Below are 14,688 nucleotides of genomic sequence, written 5' to 3' on the forward strand. Positions count from 1 at the left end.
GAAGTCTGACTGATTGTTAATAGGGCGGGCGGAGGTAGCTAGCGTTGAATCGGGAATCGAACTCTTGCCACCAAGTAATTTGTGCACACTGTTCCTGAGCAGGGTGCACCATGGTGTGTACGTGAAGGGACAGAGGTATACTACACAATAGAGAGAGAGAGAGAGAGAGAGAGAGAGAGAGAGAGAGAGAGAGAGAGAGAGAGAAATGAAATGAAATGTTATACTAACGTCTTCAAAAGGCCATAATGACCTATGAGACCAGAAAGTTACAAGGTGGTGGATCTGATACAAAGTCAGAGTAACAAAATAACCTAACAACAGTACAAAACAAAGATATATACTATGGGATCCTAGATTGGTCAATGTGAGCTAAGTAAAAAACTAAGCAAAAATGGGCGGCTTGTTGGGATAGCCGAATCACAAAAGATCTAGCATCGATCGTTGGCAAATCTCATCAATTTCCTCCATGGTTAGTAGTTTGATCGGGCGTCGTGCATACTTGGCAATCATGCTCCGAATCTTTTGACGTAGCCTCCGTCGATGTTGTGTAGTCCTTTGCAGTCGTGGGCTGTATCTCCCAGTTTCAATCCACAGCTGGTGAGACGATGTGCGTAACTGGCCAATAGCACATCGTATCCCATGAGACAAGTGGGTATCCATGTATCTTGGTCTCGTCACAAAACCATCTTCCGTAAGCTGGAGAAGGTGGTCTCTATAGAAAGCCATCTTCGTGCCCAATTCTTGTGTTGGTTGTATCCATGTCCTCCTGGTGTCTAGCTGGGTCAGGTCTTGGCATGAGCTTGGTGATCTCCGACTATGTAAGAATGAGAGATGGTGCATCCAATGAGTATTGGAATGGTGGTAGCCTGTCTATGCTGAACCCATGCGCCTGAAACCATGATGTCATCTCCCCATACCAGCATGTTGTATCTCCTTGTATGGCTGACTGTCGAGAGGACTCAAGTGCTATGCGAGCATATCTGTCTCTGAGAAGTTCCCATGTGCAGTTTATGAAGAAGACTGATCTGGTGAGCGCCTCCACCACTAGTGGGGGGGCCACTAGCTCTGCTCGGATAATGGCCCATGGTACTGATGCCTTGGCTCTAATGAGCCGCGAGATCATAGAGACGAGAGGTTTCTCCATGTTCCCCCATCCGTCTGTGCGACCCGGCCTCCCGTGGTGATCCAATGAAGGTCCCCATATCTCAGCCTCATAGAGCAATGATGAAGCCACCAAGGTGTCAAAGAGCCAGAGCTTCGTCCGAGGCTCCAGAAACTGAACCTGCGAACACATCCTCTCCAATCTACCCAATGCTGCGTGGGCTCTAGTCAATCTGGTCTCTGCTGCTCTTCTGAGTGAGAATGTAGGTCCGCTAAAAACCACTCCAAGGTAAGAGAGCAGATGAGTCTAACCAGCAGCGTGCAGACCCTCGGGTCAGTGCAGATTGTTGAAGCAGTGTCGACACGTCGTTGGTTCTGCATGCATGTGAGTGTTGTGACTCGTGACACACAAAACAAGCATGCCTTCGACATTCTACTTACTCCTGAGCTCTAGTCCTCAATGATGTGCCTGTTTGTGTCTCTACAGGAGTCATCTTCAGTCCCCATGGACTGTAGCCTGTGCTTTGAGTAGCATTTAAAAGGTTGCCACGAGCGCTCTCAAGGGGCTACCAGCGTCCTCTTCCGTCCTGGGCACGCCATATCATAGCATCTGCACCCTCACGATCAATAATGTAGGCCGTCAACAGTGCAGGTGACAGTGCCATCAACAGGACAGATGACAAATTCCAGCAACTGACTTGGCATGCAATGATTGCCCCATCTTGGACAAAATTCTGGCTACAGACATGGCAAGCAACGATTGCTTCATTTTGCAGAAAAACTATGGCATGTCGCTTTCAACATTCCGCCTGCTGATGTGTCCGCACCACAGAACATTCCATGGGCTGATGTGTTTGCAAGATAGAGGTTGCAGACTATATTGGCTTCTAAGCGTTCCGGCTGCTGAGTTGGCAAGCATCGGCAGCATGCAACCTGAAATTACGCCTTTTAATCGGCAGTAGATGTACTGCTGTAGGTTGCTGCCCTCCGACCCTGGACTTTGACGGTCGGGGGTCACGGGGTAGAGGATCTCAGCCCTCCGTTGCCTGTCCCTTATTTTGCAGAATTTGGCATGCAGCCGTTGGATGGACGCCACCTCAGCCGTAGTAATGTCAAAGCACAGAGATTGTTTCAGGCAGCAGGTGCTGTTACTTCAGCCAATGAAGGGCATACAGGTCAGCATCTGGAATTCAGTAGGGTACTGACAACTCAGCAATCAGAATGCCGCCCACCTCAGCCGTTTGACTTTTCATCAAGAGCTGCCACGCCAATGCATGATTATTAGAACTTGAGTTCCTCTGTACTGTTCGGTTGTGTACTGAATACCTGCATTTGCACTGCTCCCTGCAGCCCCAAGGCTAGAACTACTCCCACGCAGAGGCTCATAAGTGCCCCCCCCCCCCCCCCCCCCCCCCCCCCTTGATAGTCGGGAAAGGACCTGCAGTGTCCTTTCCCCGCAATGCAGCTCCCCATGGCTCCCAGCCTCTGCCGGTCGCCAATGGGTCACTTGCATTGTGGGGAAAGGACACTGCAGGTCCTTTCTGTACCCCATAAAACAAAGCTGGCAATCACAAGAAGGCCAATGACACAATTTACCATATTGCCTATCAAATCCTCATCATGAGATGAGCCTCCACCAACACTATGCCCACACTCCACCTCCGATTAAGCACATCAAACCAAACAAACAAGGTTACACAGACGAGCTTTGGATTCTATGTTAACCCGAAGATGATGGCCTGTGAATAAAAGAAATCAAAATTGGCCATTAATCAACTTGCAATTTAATCGAGGACCAAAATCACAACACTAGGCAAAAATTAGTCTTGAAATTGGCCCGAAACTAATTAGTGCAATTGTCGCATGAAAACGATGAACTTGTATACCCACAGTTGGGTCATGGGGGGTATATGAAGTTTCACACACAGTCAAGTCTAATGAGCAAACAGAAGCTACCGCCATAGAAAAGAAGAAAATAGATAACAAGCAAGTACAAAATACTACACCTATATCTATGAATGTAGAAATATAAAGTAAACTTGTTTCTTTGGACCATGTTGAGTATGGTCACAGTGTTGTTGCCTCCACCGTTGCACATCCGGCTCGTCACCATGAGAAATTCTATGGGTAGGTCTTGCATATACATTGTAAGAGTATGGATCCATAGGAGGTAAAGGCCCTGGCAGCATTCCAGCTATGTGCCCTCTTTTGATCGAAACAGGACTAGTGAACGGCAAATGCGGTACCTGATTTACATCTGCACGAACCCTGGCTGAAATCTTGCACTTGCTGGAGGTAACGGAGTCATCAAGAAGAGGTGGTCCGATGCTGTCGGACCCCCTTGTTGCACCCTCTTCAAATATAGCCGATACTTCTGCAGATGGCTCGCTACATTCTCCCTTGTTAAGCCTTCCACATTCATAAGCTGCATTATGGTTTTTGGTACAGCCGTCCGCACGCCGAGGTGAGTGACCGCATCCACAAACCTCTTGTGCAACTCGGGCGTCCAAACAAGACGAGGGCGCTTCATAGTGCGTGCTAAGGCCTCCCCATGTACATTCTCAGCTGGAGAAGGCGTCAATTCAACCTCATCTGCCTCACCATCAACATCCATCCGGGGAGCAACATCACTTCCCTCAGATGTGCAGTGCCGACGTGCATTTGCACGTGCAACACCTTCTCCTCCATCATGCTCTGCATTCCTCTCACGCATGCCGCCATCTCCATCTGCTTCTGCTCCTGCAGGTTGAAAGCCAGCAGCTGCATCATAGCCCCTTAGCTCGCCATCCCGGGAAGCAAAATTCTCTTGAGGGTCGCCTCCTCCTCTGCCATATTGGTACTGCTCATCAGTTGCTGGGAAAGAGTTGGAATCACAGAGCCGCAGAGAGAAGCCACCAATTCCGTTAGTGGCATGTAGCGGAGATGCAGTTTCCTCGTACTGTCGATCTCGAGCAGCGATTGCAGCAAAGCTTCTGAGGTACTCTGAGCGAGGGTTGTCATGGCCATCTGCTGCTGGGGAACGTAATTGAGCGGCAGGAGAGGCTGGGGGAAGATCTGGGTATGGATGATGGGCACTACGAAGAGAAGAAAAGGCAGCGTGGGAAGCGAGGGCAAAATCTGCAGAGGAACTAAGAGGGGAGGGGGAGGCGGAGGTGATGCTGAAGGCAGAAGCGAGTTGGGGCGAAATAAGGCACTGCGAGAGGGAGGTGAGATCTGCGAGAGAAGAGAGACCCTCCTCCCACTCACGAACCCTGCCCTCGTCCTCATCATCGTCATCCTCCTCAACCTCTGCCCTCACCAAACCCTTCTGATATTTCACCTCCCCCATCTCATAGGCCACACAAATAGGCTATCCATATTCCGTCTATTCCATTTCCACCTATTAAATAGTATCTTGTTCTAATTCTTAATAGATGGAAATGGAGCAGTGCTAGCCTTCATCCTACTTGGTCAATCTATATCTATATCTAATATCTTTATTAACAAGTGATAAACTCAAGAGGCCTGCCATGGTAAATTAATAAGATAAATTATTTTATTTTTTGCAAAACTAGAGATTTGGAGGAATATGCAATAGTCTACAAGGAGCTTTAACACAGAAGTCATTAGGTCTCCCCAATCTGTAAAAATTAAAATTCCTTTCAAAACATCTGGAGTGCATAAGTGAAGGGTGGGTTTAGAAAATGAAAAGAGTATGGAGGTGAACAAGGAGAAAAAAAAAGTGATAGATCACGTGACCTGCTACCAAGAAGACGAGACTATAGTAAAACTTAGGGAAAATTATCAAAATACCCCTCTAATTTGTAGAAATTCCCAAAATACCCTTCAAATTTGAAACATTCTCAAAATATCCTTGTATCTATTTTGGTTAGATTGTTCAATATTTTCAAATCTTTGTTCCTTTTTGACAATTGAGATCATTTATGAGCGTTTCGCGTGCAATGTAAGTTGTCACAATTTACCTCACAAAAAAAGGTAATTATATCTAAAAATAATGACATTACTAACCCAAATTCTAGTTTTCCCATCTTGCATAATAAACAATAAGTCTGCTTTTGAAAACTTTATTTTTGGAGAAACTCACAACCATGGGCATGTTGGAAAATTTGAAGGACATTTCAAGAATTTATGACAAAATGTTGGGAGTATTTTGGGAATTTTTGAAATTTGAAGGGTATTTTAAGAATTTCGACAAATTAGAGGGGTATTTTGGTTATTTTCCCTAAAAATTAAGTTTGAATCTCTCTCTCTCTCTCTCTCTCTCCCCTAGCTTGCACACAAACACACATATTGTTGAATCTCTCATACATAACGATGCCAATTCAAAACATTATGATCCCATTCAAAAACCCATTGAAACTAGGCAATTTAGTCATTAGGTGCACATGACACCCAATGTTGGGATAGTGATTAAACTTGAAAACACCAAGAGATCATTCTACAAAGACTCCCAATGGGAAAAGTGATGAAAATGGTAGTTATACTCATCGATGCTTTCTGTTTATGATCCACGGTCCAATCTTCAAGCAGTATAAGCTCTTTGTTTTGAATACTTTTTATCCACCACTAAAAGGTTGACAAAAAGATTCGGCTTGCTAAGGCCCAGAGTTAGGAAAAATTTGGGGTCCAATGTATTTTAACCAGCTGAAATTTTAAAATCCCGGTTAGATTTTGAGCATGCCTTGAAGAAAACCAGGAAATTCTCACAAGTTTTAGTGTAATTACCGGTAAAAGCTTCAAATTTTGACCTAAAAAACGGGAGAATTTCAAGTAGGGTAAAGAGGCCATCTTAGGGCCACCTAAGGGAGAGGGTGGTTTAGGGGTCCAAAATTTTGCAATTTTGGGCATTTAGAGTATTGATCTGGAGCGGCATGTGTCCCTGCACATGAGGAAATAAGGAGAAAGTGATTTACCCTAAGGGAGCTGGGGTAATTATCAAATACAATATTTCCTTTGTAACAAAAATGGCAGCAAAAAGAAAGACTGAGGATGTCGTGCACTTGTCCTTGGTCAGTGCAATCTTGGGGTGGCAGTTACTCTTTGCAAGGATGACAAGGCACCATGCATGTGCCTATCTGGCATGTTTAAAGAGCCACTCACATTCAAACATGTGTCTTAACCCTATCTAACTCTAAGCCAATCACGCTCCTAATAAACAGGGCTACTCCAATTTCGATGTTGTGCTTGAGCTCACACTCACACAGTCAAATTAGTGTCCCTAGGGCATTCTATGCGTGCATGTGAGGTCATAGGCCTCTGCGCTACTTCGCATGTGAGGTCATAGGCCTCTGCACTTCTTCGCAAGGCCTTGAAAGGCTGCACCGCCCATGGTGACCTTCCTCGCAGGGCCTTGAAAGGCTGCACCGCGCATGATTTTCCTGCATGAGAGGCCAGAGACGCATGAAGTTCCTGCATGCACTCCGCCATAGCCTCTCCCTATCTTCTCAAAGCTTTGTGCTCACTGCTCCCCCTTTCCATCACAATGCTTTGGTAAAACTGAGTAGTCTCCTGCTTGCAGAGTGAGCTTGTAGCTCAAAACAAGGCTCCTAAGTTGTTGTCTTTACACCCAAAAACTGTTCTTATTCACCTGTCGTTACATTAACAGTCTTGAGCTTTTGAGTGTAAAGGAGGTCTCTTCATGGGTTATAGCTGCGGTGACTTTGTGCAATGTTTACAGTCCTCGCATGGGGTCTCGTCACAGTCTACTTTGAGTAAATGTGAGTATCTATCTCACTCAGCAATTTCAATTTCTCATCTTCTAAATGTAAATGCAATGCTAGGCTTGTTAAGCTTTTTCCATAAGAGTATTGTTATAGCATAAGGCATGAAATAGAAACATACATCATTTGGATACATCAAGTCGGATTCATCATAGCAATTTGGATTCATCATTTGGTAAGGGTACATAGGTAGGGTTGGCATGTGTTAAAGACAAATTGAACCAAAAACCAGTAAAATAGCCTAGTAGATAAGGGGGGTTAAGAAAAGCTAATCCGGTTGAGCTAGATAGATAGGCAAAATGGTGGTGAAGAGGATATATGAGAAGGAACATAAGTGGAGACATCTACTAAGCAAAAGGTGTTAAGTCATCTCAAAAGAGATTTTTGGGCTTCTCGTGTATGCCGTAACTTTTCCATTCTCTGCTTGCGTGCGAATGCATGATACATGGTGTCTACATGTAATGGTCTCAACAATAATCCATGTGAAGTACCACCCTCCCATAAGATAGAGCGCATGCGCGCTTCAAAAAATTGTTGTTGCACATTCCAAGATTTAGGTGATTGCCTTTCTTGCTGTGCTTCAAGTCGCCTTTGCTTTGCTGACTCTTTATCTACTTCTGCTTGTGCTCTTTTCTTCTCCTTCTCCAATCTTTTTGATTCCCTTTCCTTGGCTATCTCTTCCTTTTTTGCGGTTTTTGCTTTCATACTTTCCATGTATTGAGTGGAAGTAAGAATCAAGCTATTGGTGTAGTTGACGAAGGCCTCTCTATTCACCTGTCTCACACATACATCTGTTGATGGTATCTGCAAGAGATCAATAATGTGTGAATCTGCGGGCTGCCTTTGTAGTATAGAGAAATTATGAATGGCATTTTCAGCTTCAATTTCTGTCCCTGTCTGCCCTGTTGAACTTGACCTTGCAGTGTTTGTTTCGTTCATGTGACTATTTGTACCTCTATTACCTAGAGGAGTGAAAGGACTGGATGAGGCTGGCTGGGAATCTGCAGGCTGTCTTTGTTGTTTTGAGAAATTGTGATTGGCATTTTCAGCATCAATTTGTGCCCTTGTCTGCCATGTTGAACTTGACCTTGCAGGGTTTGTTGCATTCAAGTGACTGTGTGAACCTCTATTGCTTGCTAGAGGAGTGAAGAGACTGGATGATGCTGGCTAATTTACATTGACTGTATGCACATCGCAACTGGTAAGCATGATTTCATGTGGCCCGTTTTGAAAGTCGAGAACATCACCTTCTTCCATTAGCTGTGTAAATGTCATCACTTGCTCTATCTCTCCATGTTCTCTTAAAATGTCCTCATCTAGCTGAGCAGCCATGCTGTGCAAGGCAAAAATTGCCTCGTCTTCACTATTCGCATGCATTGGTGTGCATGGCATTACAGATGGATTATCATCGATGTTAGTACCTAGATTTGTCCCCAATCCACCTGTCGAGTCTTCAATTAGGTTGATGTAAGTGCCTGGCATGCCATCAAAGCGAACGACTGCTGAATCTAACGGCCATATGCCGGTTGCATGAAAGCCGGCCTTAATATTAAGTTCCGTGAAAGAAGTTTGAATAGCTCTAGACACTATAGATGCGAGTTCTGATTTTGTTGCTTGCCTTGAAGCAATTCGCTGCTGCCAAATATCTCTCTCTTTTCGAAACTGCACTTTCAATGATTTGAATACACTCACATCTAGAGGCTGAAGCTTGTGCGAAGTGTGGGCGGGTAAAGTGATTATGTCGATTCCAGCAGCATGAGCTTTTGCCACGACATCTAGGGACACATGACTTCCATGCCCGTCAAGGATAAGTAGATGCCTGCAATCCTTGCCCATTGTTTGGGTTATTGCATTATCAAAATGCTCCAACCATGCTTGAAAAAGGTCCCCTGTCATCCAAGCTTTGTTTTGCATTGCCATGGCTGCTCCTGGCTCGCAATGCTGAACATAATTCATAGTAATGCGGCTGCCCTTGAAGATATAATAGGATGGTATGGCTTGACCTGCGGCATTCACACAACACAATACCGTCATCCACTCGCGAATCACAGGTGATTCCATACACTACTTTTGCTCCTTTCTTCGCTAACACCTTCATACCCTTGTCCCTAGAGCCTTGAAATCCGGTCTCGTCTGCATTCCAAATGTTGGTAGGTGGGTAACAATGCTCTGTGTATAACTTCTGAAGGTTTTCGTGAAGTGTCTTTACTATCTCTGGCTTGAATCTGTTAGCTCTAGACTGATCTAATCCCTTTGACACTCTAAACACTAACTTAGGATGTCTTCTGCGGAAGCCTTCCCACCAACTCTTTCCAGGAATACCGTTTGAGAACGTGGTCTGTCTTGTCTAGCAGATTTCAACAACCTTCAGCTTTACATCAAGTACTGACACTCCATGCCCAGACTCACACTTCGAAAATATCCATTGAAGGAGAGCTTCTTCTTCTGCAATGCTCAGTTGTGTCGGTGGTCCTTTTTTCTTCTTTTGGGTTCTCCCTTCTTCCCAATTAGTAATAGCAGACCTGCTTATACCAAATTGAAGAGCACACTTGCGTAAGGAAAGGCCTTCCTCTTGGGCTTGAAGTGCTTTTGCCATGTCATGTTCTGTCCAAGTCAAAACTGTGCGCTTTTTGATCTTTTGAGTAGTTAGCTAGTTGTCTTCTTCATTTTCAAGGGGCAAGTGACTTGATGTAGTTGTGGATGTTTGTCTGGGGAAATTAGGCTTGTCTTGTTTCAGAAGTGGTGGCTTTTTACTGGAAGGTAGAGGCTTGGCTTGTTTAGGAAGTGGTGGCTTCTTCCTTGTAGAAGTTCTGGTTACTGAGAATAGTGGTTTTATGTGGCTGTTGCTCCCATGTACCTTTGAGGAAGTGAAACTGTTGGCATAATTTTTCCTTGAAGTTTTTCCATGTTCCCTTGGGGAAGAATGATTGCTGACAGTAGACTTTTGTGCTGGTGTAAATCTTACTCTCTTTTTGCACCACTGCGGGGATGTGACTGTGGAATTTTGTTTGGGTTGTGGCACATGTGGATTGTTGCCTTTAGTTTTGATAGGTGAAACTTCGATGGACTGTTTTCTTTTTGCCATACCTGTGAATCACATGTCAATATCAGGGTTAGTCTTACATGATTCGGAACTAATTAGAATTTTATTTGTTGAATAGGACATTCTGAATGTAAATTTTAAGTGGCATGGAACTAAATCTAAAAGAACATGAACTGTAAAGATAAAAAATAAACCACTTACTTTAGTGAAATAGAGCTCATGTGCAGTGTAACCAAAACTGTAAATACATGAACTAGAAAGTAGAAGTAAAAAGTTAGTTGAGGAAAGCAAAATCTTATGTGGGATAAAACTGAAACTGATAGCACAGAAATAAGAGAGCCAAATCTGAAAGAACATGAACTCGAAAGATAAAAAATTAACAACTGACTATAGAGAAATAAATCTTATCTGCGGTGTAACCAAAACTGAAAATATATGGACTAGGAAGTAAAAGTAAAAACAAACTTTAGGGAAGTATATTATGTGGGATGGAACTTAAATTGAAAGCAAAGAAATAAGAGGGTAAAAAGAGACTTACTCCAAGGTAGTTTGAAACAAAGTCAATCTGAAATGTTTTCCAAAAGTCGAGAGTATTCCTTGACTGAGAACTTTCTTTTGGGAGGGGGCTTGGGTGGAGTAGTTTTGGGACTGTGGTCCTCCTTTGGTTTAAGGGATGAGGTTGGATGTTTGGGACTGTGGGCTTCCTTTGGTTTAGGAGATGAGGTTGGATGCTTGGGTGTCACGAATGGAGCCTTTCTGCGAGGAAGTTTGCACATGAAAATCGGTAGGACATGCACTTTGCCACAACAACAAACCCTTCCCCCGTTCTTGTGCAACAAGAGAGATGTACAAAGAAGACCTTCGAGTTGTGGGTGTCTGTCAATTAGACATGCCTTGCATTCACAAGGAGCAGTTGAGGCCATAATGTTCTAATTGGCATCTCTTTTCAAAAGTCGTTGGAGAAATTGTCTGCATGCATTGAAGTGGTTTGTGATGGGAAGTAATGTCTTAAAGGTGTGTTAAGTAGAGTTCAAACTGCCGTCACAAACTTGCTGAAACTGGGATAATGTTGTCCTGCCTCAAACTGTCATAAGAGCAGGACAGTGGGTATAACATGTTGAAGGGTGATGAAAGCTGAGGTTGTAGGGGAGTGTTTGTGAGCTGATGTTGCAGAGCTGAAGGGGTGTGTGTGTGTGTGTGGATTGATGTTGCTGGCTGTAACTCATCTGTCATTACAACAGGAAAGGGTGATGGTGATGAAATTAGACCTTGTATGGGGGTGTGTGAGTTGATGTTGTAGAGCTGTAGGAGTGTGTGTGTGTGTGGGCTGATGTTGTTGGCTGCAACGCTATCTGTTCTTGTTTAATAGTGCAGTTATTCTATTTGAGAAATTAAAGTTGCTGATGAAGGTTGTTAGTGTGCAGATGGTGGGTCAGTATGCATCAGATCATGGACGGGAGGGAAGAGAAGTTAGGGTCAGTTCAAGACGTTGGATTTGAAGCAGATCGTGACCATGTTGGAACATCATATTTCTTTTGTTATGTACGCGAAAGAATCTTATAATGAAACAGAAAGGGTCCCGTCCGTCTTTATTTTCACGTTGTAAATTTTCCCTTTCAACTGGACTAACAATGGTTTACTCTTTGTCTTAATCTTTTGTCCCAAAAAAGTGTCCCATGAAAGGGCCCTGGTTTTTTAATGGCCCCTTTACCCTATGCCCTTATTTTCTTAGGTTAGGAAATATGTTTTTTTCTAACCCGCTAGTAGGGCCTACGGCAATAGAGCGTTGGTTTAGGTGGGTGTGATGTGTTCTAGGTTCAGTGTCTCTTTGAGTGTGGTCTTATCAACGCGATGGGCCATTTAATTAAATCGTGGAATAAATCCTACGCAGGCTCCAGGCTAGGAAGAGATAGAATTGCCGAAAAGCGTGCGCCCACACACAGGTGTTGAAGAGTCATGAAGACTCGTGTTACACGGGGTGAGGGTCGATATTGATCCTGAGGGAGAGAGTGAACAGTATAGGTAGCAGTGTTCTGTTAACAGTGTTCTGTCAAGACCTACCACGTTGGAAAGGTACTCGCCATGCTGGACAAAGGGGGGGTTTGCCACGGTGGCTAGCACCCCGATAGTTATCATCAGCCGGACGGGAGCATTCTGTTTAGCTTTGAGGGGAGGGAGACGCTTGGGCGAAGAGTGCATGAAAATGCGCAGATTCTGAGGTGTCTTCTGTAAATTGACACATGTTCTTGTGAGAGAGACAGAGAGCATGGCCGAGAGGCCGAGAGAGAGAGAGAGAGAGAGAGAGAGAGAGAGAGCGCTTATTGCCGCTGCCCCCAACAAGAAGTAATCGCAAAAGAAAGATTAAGGGGATGGAGTCGGGCAGCTTCTCCAGCTTTCTGCATCCTCTTAATAAGCCCCAACTGGTCTTCAGCAATTTCAAGTCGGGCAGCTCCACCACATCCTATAACCTCAAGATCTTCAGCGATCTCAACTGTCCAATGTGCTCCGAGAGCTCCATCAAATTCTCATAGTCAACCAAGCTCAGAGTCTTACGAGTCGAATTGATGCTGAAAATGGAATGATGAGGAAACTTTCTCGCCAATCCAGAGAAGTGTAAACATTCAAGCGATTGCAACTGTCCAATCTGCAATCGTCCAATCTGCTGAATATCCGCCAAACTGTGACAACTTTCCAAATACAATTCCTTGAGAGAAATGATGCTGTAAATGGAATCAGCCAGATTCTTTAGCTTTTTGCACCCCAATACTATCCAGCTATCAGCTCCGAGATTCTCTGGGAGCTCCACCAAGCTCCCACACCCTCTCAAATTTAAGATCTCGAGAGTAGTAATGCTACAAATGGATTCAAGCATCTTCTTATATTTTGTGCAACCCCTTAAGTTTAGTTTTTTCAAGCTGGATTGCAAGCTTTCAGCTCCGAGCTTCTCCGGGAGCTCCTCCAAGCTCCCACACCCCCCCAATTTCAGGATCTTGAGAGAACACAAACTGCAAATGGAATCAGGCAGCTTCTGCAGCTCTTTGTAGTCTGTTAGGTCCAGTTCTGTCAAGCTAGATTGCAAGCTGTCGGCTCCAAGCTTCTCCGGGAGCTCCACCAAACTCTCACACCTTCCAAATTCAGGATCTTGAGAGAACTCACGCTGCAAATGGAATCGGGTAGCTTCTTCAACTTTCTGTGGCCGCTTAAGTTCAATACTTCCAAGGACTGCAAGCTATCTCCGAACTTCTCCGGGAGCTCCACCAAATCCTCACAGCCATCCATTTGTATTGATTGAAGATCTCAAAAACTGAAACTGGAGTATACTGTTAATGGACTCGGGAAGCTTTTCCAGCTTTTTGCATCGCTTCAAGTCTAATATTGCCAAGGATTGCAAACTTCCAATCTTCTCCGGGAGCTGCTCGAGATTTTCACAGTTGGATAACATGAGACTTTCTAGCGATGAGATGCTTTCTAGAGAGTCTGGAAGCCTCTGCAGCTGCCTGCAGTTCTTCAATTCCAATACTTTCAAAGATTTCAATGCCCCGATATACATGGGGGCTCTACTAGCTTCAAACATCCATTCAATACCAAAGCTTGAAGAGAGATGATGTTGCGAATGGAGAAGGAAGCTTTTCCAGATTTAGACACCCGCTGAGATCTAGGTTTATGAGGGAGCGCAAATTGCCAATGTGCTCGGGAAGTCTAGTCATCTCTCTCTCTCTCTCTCTCTCTCTCTCTCTCTCACACAGCAAAGTGGGAGCACTTGCAATATGACTTTGGTCATAATCTCTCTCTGCTGTGTGTGCAGGGGAATGCTAAGAGCAAGAGAATTAACCTAAATCTACTTGAGTGCACAGTGTAGCCCTAAGGTTGCAAGGGGTGCTATGCTCCCTAACGTGTCATGAAAGTGTGTGCATATAATTAGACCATCAGTGTAGCCCTAAGGTTGCAAGGGGTAGTGTAGCCCTAAGGTTGCAAGGGGTGCTATGCTCCCTAACGTGTCATGAAAGTGTGTGCATATAAATAGAGATGGTCTAATGCACTTTAACTTTTGTGTTTTTCTTCTTAATCTTCTTTCCTTTAGCGTTTTCAAGCCACTAGAGCCATTAAGTTTCAGCAATCTCAAAAAATTAAAAATCCTTTCAAAACATCTCGAGTGCATAAGTGAAGGGTGAGTTTAGGAAATCAAAAGACCATGGAGGTGAAAAGTCAAAAAACTATTTGTGTGCATTTAAATAGAGACTAGTATGTGACCTGCGCGTTGCTGCGGTTAAAAAAACATGGCCTCTAATCATAAAATACTATCTTTGAGGTGAAAAATATCAATGCTTTCGTTGTACATAACGCACATATTGTTTATCGATGTATTTAAGTGCCATTGGCACCTTAGAACTTGCTAGCAATGGAAGCAAACATAGATCATTTAGTTGCTTATCTTTGCAAGTGTTTTATGCATTATGTTGAATTGAAGGGTGTGTTGCAAAATTGATGGTGTGACTCGTAAGAATGTACTCTCTCTCTCTCTCTCTCTCTCTCTCTCTCTCTCTATCCATCCGCCAAACCCCAAATTACGAAAGTATGTATGAGAGAGGAGCATGTGTGCGACCAGTTACATGCTTCAACCTATTCCCTTACGTGCAATTCGTACCATAGCAACCATTTGTAGCTCCCACTTCTACCAAGGTATAAAGGGTGTACATAGACCGAGTGCTGAGGCATTATTGAAAAATAATCTCTTCGTGTATGCACATGGTCCCTTTGAAAATTCGAGAGTTTGAGCAACGTACCCTACTTGAATTCCTCACATTAATCTTGGACCACTCCCTA

General features: G+C 44.2%; 2 pseudogenes; both read right to left on the minus strand.

Moving 5' to 3' along the window:
* Positions 1-202: 202 nt before the first annotated feature.
* On the minus strand, positions 203-4,449 carry LOC147436054 (uncharacterized; annotated as a pseudogene).
* Positions 4,450-7,187: 2,738 nt separating this feature from the next.
* Positions 7,188-13,414, minus strand: LOC147436055 (uncharacterized; annotated as a pseudogene).
* Positions 13,415-14,688: the final 1,274 nt, after the last annotated feature.

Source organism: Adiantum capillus-veneris, chromosome 18 (assembly GCF_014529385.1).
Source record: "Adiantum capillus-veneris isolate H3 chromosome 18, ASM1452938v2, whole genome shotgun sequence".
NCBI classification, from domain to species: domain Eukaryota; kingdom Viridiplantae; phylum Streptophyta; class Polypodiopsida; order Polypodiales; family Pteridaceae; genus Adiantum; species Adiantum capillus-veneris.